Source organism: Chenopodium album, chromosome 4 (assembly GCF_948465745.1).
Source record: "Chenopodium album chromosome 4, dcCheAlbu1.1, whole genome shotgun sequence".
NCBI classification, from domain to species: Eukaryota; Viridiplantae; Streptophyta; class Magnoliopsida; order Caryophyllales; family Amaranthaceae; genus Chenopodium; species Chenopodium album.
Window position 1 is genome coordinate 10,947,660 of NC_137837.1, and position 9,213 is coordinate 10,956,872.

Genomic DNA, 9,213 nt, shown 5'->3' on the forward strand with positions numbered 1-9,213 from the left:
TGTCTCTAGGGATTGAGCTTGTCATCATCTTCTGTTTGTAGAGGGACACGTGCTCATCAGGGTCTGTTGTTCCATCGTACATAGTCATATTAGGCGTGCTGAACCTCTTTGGGACTTCCACCATGGCGATCTCTTCTGAGAATGGGGATTCTATATAGCCATCTGCTGCTTCCTCTTCCATGGGTTTCGGCATTCCAGGGATTTTGGCTATTTTGGCCTCGATTGTCTTGAGGTATTCCTTGACCATCTTTTCTACTTTTCCCTCTTCGGCTCTTTCCTGACTATCCTTCTTGGGGGTTCCTGCATCCAAAGAGTCTAGATCCAGGGTATCATCCCTGTTGTTAGATCCTTTTTCCCCGTTAGGGGTGTGAAAAGTTCCTGACATATCAAGCTGCATGGCTATACTTTCAGTGTTCTTTCTGATGTTAACGGTTTTAGAAGCCACTGATTGTATTTGGCTACGAAGGGCTTCATTTTGTTTGGTGAGACTGGTGAGTTTGGCTTCAGTTTGAATCTTTTGGGCCAACAGTGTTTCAATCTGGATTTTTTGTTGGTCTAGGGTCTGACGGAATGCATTCATTCCTTCATTGATTTCGGATATGGTAAAGGGTACTTGGTGCCCAGTCATGGTGTTTGTTTTGGTTATTGACGGATTGGTAGGTTAATTGATTATCAGCCCCACGGTGGGCGCCAAATTGTTTAGGCAAATCTCAACAAGGTCATATGAGAATCTGCTAGGTTTGAGGGGTAATAACAATCATACTACCAAAAGCATATAAATCTACTATAAACGATTGACAAAGCAATAGATGAACAACAAATAAGCAATAAGTAAGCAACAAGAATTCAACTATGTAAAGAGAATGAGCTCAGAAATACAATACTGAGCAAGGACAAGCTTCCTTCTTCAGTAGGGATGTGGGTCCGTAGATAAAAGTAGAGTAATTCTATTATATTTAGAGTATGCGTGTGTACATGAATGCTAAGAATGTCTAGTTATGCTTATTTATAGCTAGGGATCACTAGGGTTTACAAATATCTTCAGAATATATTTGAAATGAGGAAGATTTTCTTGATTTATCTTCTTCCCTGTTCTGTAGGTGTATCTTTGGCAAGTATCTCCTTGATTGATATGTATGATGCTGCTTTCCTTGTTTACTTCAATCAAGCCGTTTTGTATATTTTGCTGACTTATTGGTCTTGGATTGATGCCGTAGATGTAATGGGTCGTATGGTGATACGGGCCCAACACTTGTATTGTCACATACTTCTTGTGTGGATTATTTTCACTTAATTCTTAGGTAGATTGGTTATACTTTGAATCCTATCTTGTATAAAAAGAGGGTCACCATTTCCATCGACTTCATCACTCTAGTCAACTTTAACTTTTAGAGACGAAAGGAGTACAAGTGATTAACCATGGCCGATAACCCCGCCACCACCCAACCTCTCAAGTTCATTACTGGCTTCGACTCATACGGTTGCACCCTCAAAGACGCCCTCGTCTCCCACCTCCGCTCCCTCAACATCGAAGTCGAAGACCTCGGAGTAGCCCCATACTACACCATGGGTGAAAATATAGGCCAGCGAGTGGCCACGGGAGGTGACACCACCCGTGGCCTCGTCGCTTGTGGAACAGGCGTAGGCGTCCAAATATTCGCCAACAAAGTCCACGGAGTTTACGCCGCCACTTGCCTCACTACCGATGAGGCCAAGAACACCCGGTCCATCAACAATGCCAACGTCCTCGCCGTATCCGGCATGTCAACTCCACCCGAAACCGGCATCGAAATCCTTAACACCTTCATCAACACCCCCTTCAAGTCCCCCTGCCCTGCCTCCAACAACAAGGAATGGGACCATGAAGTGGATGACTTCCTTACCAAGTCTCTCCCAGAGATGGCTAAAATCGGGAAATCGGAACCCGGGTTAGAAGGGGAGTGCACCATTTGCAGCCTAGCAAGGGACAGAGAGTTTGTTCCTGAAGAGAAAATTCCTGGAGGGAAAATGAAGATAGTAAGGGAAAGTCCAACATCAGCTATTATTCGATTCGAGGCCGGGAGTGTGGAGCCTGCTCATCGTCATAGCTTTGGGCATGACTTGTTTGTGATAAAAGGGAAGAAAATATAGTGGAATTTGAGTAAAAATGAGAAGTATGATCTGAGTGATGGAGATTATTTGTATACACCTGCTGGAGATGTTCATAGGGTTAAGTATTTGGAAGATACCGAGTTTTTTCTTAAATGGGATGGTCCTTGGGATATTGTTTTGGATGAAGATCTTGAATCTGCTAAGGCTGCTATTGCAAAAGAAGATTTCTGAAGGCAAAATCGTAGAAAATACCCCTTTTTTTTGGTGAATTAGACATTGCATTCACAATTCTGATTCTAATTTTATACTTCGTATCATCTTATGGTTTTTGTTGATAAATAAAAATGGATGTATGGTTAATAAAATTATTGTTATGTGTACATTCTCGGTGTTTTTATGTCTGTCATAATAATGTGTATGTGATGGTGTTTGTGCTACATACAATACAGTGTCTGCCTCTCTGATAACGATTCAAAATATTGATCCATGAACTTCAATCAATCAATTTAATTCTGAAATTTCTTGAACATTATCTGTACATGTAAAATCAATGACATAAAATGATGTAACTGTATCTACTGTAAGTACAATATGTATGCTAAGACATACCTAGCTAGCAGCAAATGTGCTACATTCATCTGTAACAAGTAGAAGCTATTTTCTGTTCAGGATTACAAACGTTTACTCCAAACAATTTCAGGTTCTGAACTCGAAATATCACATTAGTCTGAAATCAAAGCTAAAACTCCTTTCAGGATAGATGCAAAAGCGTCATAGTCTGAAGAATTGATGTTGAAATCGACATAATCTGCTTTGCTGATAAATGCCAAGTCTCCTAGCTCCCGGAGGTTGAATCGCAGCATGATGTGTTTGGGTGGGTCAGTAACAAGGCATAGAAGAAGCCCTTTTGCTATCAACAATGCCTTCTTTAAAGACTCATGATGATGCATTTGAAACCAAGCACAATGCATCGTATCAGGTAACATTCCCCTAATTCCATTAGTCTGCAATCAAAAACCCCCAACAAATAAGTACTCAAATTCTTTTCTTGGCTTATGTAGATATAATTGGAATTGAATATTAGCTGTTTTAGTGTACCTCTTTGTACAAATTCCAAGTTGACTCTCCAATATTGACGAACATATTCCTGTCCGATATATTCATTAAAACTGGTACATATGAATAAAAGAAAGAAAGAAACAAGTTAAGAGATCAGGCATATACTTAACTACTGAGTACATACTAAAGTATAAGTGATGGCAAAAGATAGAAGATGAGAAGCTAGCTCGGACCTACTCTAGTAGTTGACACTACATATTGTTGAATCATCTCCTTGAAGTGATCACTAAGTATGACAGCCTCACAGGCGAAAGTAATGTTAGGAAATTTCTCGAAGCTACCATCCATTTCTAGTAATTCCACAGCAAATTCTCTAGGAGAAGCATTTCCTGAAATAAATCAGCAAAAGTTAAACAGGCCTAAATTTCCTTCTGTCATGAAATCATGTTACAGATGTTACATCTCGAACTTATAACAGGTAATTATAAGTTAACATTTGATTTCTGATACAGAACATGAACAAATGTCACAAAAACATTTTCATAATACACATTTGGAATTGAACGAAAATTTGTAGAGAAACACCTTTTCATAATACACATTTGCAAATAAATAAGTGCCAATGATTTCAAACCTAATCTAGTTGCACCTGATCTACCCCAATTAACACTCATTTTAAGCACTTTAGAACCTTAAACTTGATGTTTGTTATTTAATCCCCAAAATATTAACAGGTAATTGCAAGATTAGTTTGGGAAATTTTTCATACAAATAAGGTGAACTTTTCTAACTCGATACCATAACTAGTGATTCATAAACATTCCAATGTAGTTAATGTAACCCCAATTGAGAACCCTAATACCAAAGCTGTATAAATTATCCCCAAATTAAAACCCCAAATTCAAATTGAAAAGTGAAAAGTTTTGCTGTAAATTACATGTAATTAAGGTTTAAACTAGCTTAGGAAAATTATAACTGCAAATAATTATATTCTTCATTGCAGAGAAAAGAAAATTAAACTTGTCAGAACAACCTTCACAGTAAAATACTTCGTAGTAATAATGTAGTTTCCACGTAATTTGTAGTACTATATAATATATTTTTACAATCAATCTAAGAACCCTTTCTTTCTCATAATCATCAGACTTTAAATCGATGAACAATAAAATTAATTTCATACATTTCCCACCAAAAAACATACATTAAAATGTTACAGAAATTATAATAAAAACAGTACAATCAAATTTACAAGAACTACTTACCAAACATGAAATTGAGCTGAGAAGAGCCAAGAAGATGAAAAACGGTGACAGTATCATTATCAGAAGCATCAACAAGATTATCAAGAATACATTTCAAATCAATCATCTTGTTGATTATAGCCTTTTTGAGCTCAAAGTTGATCAAACCAGAGGACTTGAACCAAAGATGTCCTACAACCTCGATTTCCGTGTTCCGAACCGTAATCTCCAAACCATTCTCTTTAACTTCGATCAACCCCAACCCATTTGGATTAAAACTGGCATCGGTTAGAGATTCCAATGCCAGTTTCAGTTTACTTGCTGGGTTTACTTCGAAGCGAAAACTCAAAGTTGGCATTTCTTGGAAATTGTCAATTTGATCATCTTTTGTAGGTTCTTGAATTGGGGTTTCGACATTTACATTCATGGCGGGAAGAGTGAAGACAGAGGAAAGAGATGAACAGAATTTCTTTTCTGATTTCAGTTGTTATGTCACTCTAGTTAAACTTTCTGGTTTTGGTGATCAACAAATTAAAAATGGGAAATTAAAGAGCAGAAATTGTTTTCAAAATAAGAAATATTAAAGGGTTTGAATTAGGATGAAATGACATTACTTTGGATAGTCTTGAGTATGTAGGATGTTGCAACAGATTCCCGCCATGTATTTCCACAGGTTGTGTTTAAATGACTTCCCCAACTTTTGATTACTACTAGAGGGCTAGAGGTCTAGATTTTTGTTTCGACCTTTGACCCATTTTTAATTTTCGTTGACTTTAGAGGTTCAAGCCAAATCCACGAGGACTTTAGAGTCAATAAAGCCTAATATTGAAAATTGCGATTTTAATTACTAATTCGTTTGACATTTTTTTTTTTTTTTTTTAGTTTAAAAAATTAGTCAAACTCATTAAAATCATGATATTTTTTAAAACTAATTATATATGGCGTATTTTTTGTTCGGGATCGCAACGATTGTCAAATTTTCAAATGCGTTCAGGCGAATCAGATGAGAATCATACTTACGGCTATAAGAAATCGTTAGACTGTCTCTCCAAAAATGCTGTATATTCCAGCGATGTGTGGGAGAGATGTACCACAGTGCAAGATTTTTTTAACGATCGTAGCTCTGATGAAGGAAACCCTAATTTGATTTAATTTTATGTATTTGTTAATTTAGATTTCATTTGTAAATGTCGAATGACTTTTTTATTAATGAATTGATTTGTTTCAAAAAAAAAAAAAAAAAAAAAAGTAAACATCTTGTTTTCCTCTAAAAATACATCTATTACTCTTAATTTTATGTCTTTAGTCTCTAATTCTTCTTCATGCTTTAAACATTTTTATTTTCTTAAATATATCTTGACTACTCGTAGCTTAGATGGATCATCGACAAATCTTCTTTCTTCCAATGCTTCAAACCTTGATACAAAAAGGTCAAATGTCCGCTCCCCAAGCATATTTGTCGACGTTGTCCAAATCTTCGACAAATTGGACGTATGAAGTCGAACAATGTTGCCCCGATCCTTGCGGCGCAATGGGACAAGATACAATCAATAGGCAAATAGCCTTGATTCTCGTCTCATCTTGTCTGTTAGAATCGGTGAAAATGGTTCTCAAGGCGTCTAAACTTTTTTTTTTCCAGAGAAAAAACACACTGAAAAGCTGTTAGGTCTCTACTCTTCTCGGAACAAGAGCTTTGCCCTTAATGGGCAAGTTGGTCAAAAACAGAATGTCCTCAAGTGTGACGCTCATGTTTTGACCGCAAACATGAAAACAGAAGGAATCTAAGTAGGAGTTAACTAGAATATAGTAGCTCAAAAATGTGTTTAGTAACGGGATGGGAAAATTGGTTGGTTAATTTGAGACAAGCTCTAACATCCTAAGTAAAGTGCTTCCCGCACCATTTGACCCTATTATTTCGCTAATTTTTGTTTTAAAAGAAACATTGGTGTCTAAGGACCTTTTAAGTTGAAGCAATGCATCAAGTTTTAAAACTGATTTTGCCTTTGGGAGTTCCATTTCCTACAGATAAACATTTTAGCACAATTTAGTATTCAAAAATTTATGTATTAAGTGTCTAACTGTTGTTGTTGTAGAAACTACACTTCTTTTTCCTTTCTAATAAAAACTATGAATGGTATAAAGTATTATCTATTGCTAATCAAAAGTGACTCCTAATATCATTAAGAAAATTACAAGACATATAGATGGTTACATGACAAATGGTGAGCCATATCATATTCATTCTTCCTTAATAATCTCTATTTCTTCTACAACTTAATCTCAAATGATTGACTAACATTTTCTTGTTTTGATTACATAGTTACATATTATTGGACTTCCAATTCATATTGATGCATCAACCATGTTTTGTTTACAGGCTTTGAGAACTATGTGAGTCATCCTTAGCATGTTTTGTTTACGGACTTTGATAATTATTTGAGTGATCATCGGGAGCAACAAGTAGAATAATTATTAAAAAACTTTAAAAAAAAATTAAAAAAAAACCCCACCACCCAAGACCCACCCCATCCCTAACGCCCCACCCCAGCCACCACCCAAATCCCACCCCTCCCCCTGCCGCCGGTGGTCGCTTTTCGTCGGTGAGGGCATCCCCCCACCCTCCGACACCCCCTCCCCTACCCCAGCCCCTTCTCCCTCCCCCTTAAACCCCCTGCCCAACCTAGAAAACACCCCCTTCCTTCGCGGCCGGCGCCCAAACCTCCTCCCTGGCGCCGGCGAACCACTTTCGCCCCACCCCCCGCCATCCCCACCCCCTTTCCCCCCCCTAAACCACCACCCAAAAAACCGAAAAACCCTTTAATCGAAAAAAACCCCAAATCGAAATATAGGGTTTTGATTTGGGGGTTTTTCGGTTTTTAGGGTGGTGGTTTAGGGGGGAAAGGGGGTGGGGCGAAAGTGGTTCGCCGGTGCCGGGGAGGAGGTTTGGGCGCCGGCAGCGAAGGGAGGGGGTGTTTTCGAGGTTGGGCAGGGGGTTTAAGGGGAGTGGAAACGGAGGGAGAATGGGGCTGGGGGTAGGAGAGGGGGTGTCGGAGGGTGGGGGGGCTGCCCTCGCCAGCGAAAAGGGACCACCGGCGAAGGGGGAGGGGTGGGAGCTAGCGATGGTGGTGGCTGGTGGTCGGTCGTTTGGGGTGGGGTGGGTCTTGGGTGGTTTGGGTATTTTTTTTTAATTTTTTTATATTTTTTTAAAGTTTTTTATTGGAAAAATTGACATTTGCTACCAGCGAAAACACCCCGTGTCACATTTACTACTTGTTTAAAAAAATATCACACAAATACCCTAACTGTATATATTGCTACCACTTAACAGAATCCGTTAAGGTTCCGTTAAGTGGGCCCCATATTTCATTAAATAATAATTTAAATTATATATATAAAAAAAAAGAAAATTTTGGCTTTTACCACCAAAACTTTTTGAAAAAATGTTTTTTACCACCAAATCTTCTAAAAGTTTTATTATACCACCAAATAAAAAAATTAAAGTTGTTTTTTACCACCTTTGTTAAACTCTGATGACTGAAAAAGCAAGTGGGTCCCACATTAACGGCTAGTTTTTGATTTTTCCTCCAAAAATTCACGATTTTCTACCTATATAACTCTATCTTGTTCCTTTTCTGTTCCAATTCTACCAATTTTCCAAATTTTTCCAAAATCTCCCAATTTTGCTTAAAATCTTTAAATTTCTTCCAATTTGCAACTAATTTAGCGCAAGAACCCTAAAAACATCTGTAGCTAGACATAATAGAAAGATAGAAGTGTGAATTGAGGTTAATTTTGGTAAGTTGTTCGAATTTTCTTGTTCGAAATTTAATTTGATGTACGAAGCTATGTTGAACCATAATTTGTTCATAAGTTGTTAACATAAGTAATTAATTTAAACAAAGCTCGAGTAGCACAAAATTAGGGTTCATGTTGAAATAGAAATTGGGGGTTTTTGAATTGTTGATTGATTTTAGGAATTAGGTGTAGGATTTGCTTATTCCAATTACTTTGTACATGTAATTGAATGTGTAGTGTGTTTTTGCAGCTCACAATGTCTTCTATGAGTTCTTCTCCTTCAAGAGAAAGGAAATGTCAATGTGGAGTTCCTTTTGCAAAGTTAACTCCTTGGACTAGGGAAAACCCAGGTCGTAAATTCAGAAGCTGTAAATTCTATGATCCAGTGACTGAATCAAGGGGCTGCAAAGCATTTGAGTGGATTGATCAACCAGATGGTACTCCTTGGAAAACAGAGGTGATTAATAATTTGCTCTTGGATAAGAAATTGCTAAAGGGTGAAGTTACTGACTTGAAGAGAGAAGTTGATGATGTTTCTGGGCAGAGAAGATGTTTGTTAAATGAGATTGACAAATTGAAGATTAAATGCAAGGCTCTTAGTTCTGATAGGAAGAATATGAGCAAAGAGGTTCAAGGGAGGAATGCATCATCATTGAATCTGTGTGTGGTGGCTGCTGTGCTTTGTTGTTTTGGTTTAGTGTTAGGTGTTTTTATTAGGTTGACAGTTTAGTAACACATAATTACAATTAGTTGATATGGTTCACTTGATTGATTGTAATGTAATTGAGTTGTATGGATGTTATTACTGTTGAAATGAAATGGTTCTCAATTTGGTGCAAACATCATAGCAAGTTCTAAACATGGGCACGGGCCGTGCCCGTGCCGCCGCGGGCCGTGCCTGGCCGTGCCGCGGTGGGGGCCGTGCCGTGCCGTGTCGGATCCGCGGCGGGTCGTGCCGTGCCGTGCCTGAAATTGGCACACCCCAGCCCACGGCACGGCATGGCCCACGTGCCTTGCGGGCCGTGCC

At 38.3% G+C, this 9,213-nt stretch overlaps 1 pseudogene; it reads left to right on the forward strand.

Annotated features, from left to right (window-relative positions):
- Window positions 1–1,419: 1,419 nt before the first annotated feature.
- On the forward strand, window positions 1,420–2,322 carry LOC145627634 (DNA damage-repair/toleration protein DRT102 pseudogene; annotated as a pseudogene).
- Window positions 2,323–9,213: the final 6,891 nt, after the last annotated feature.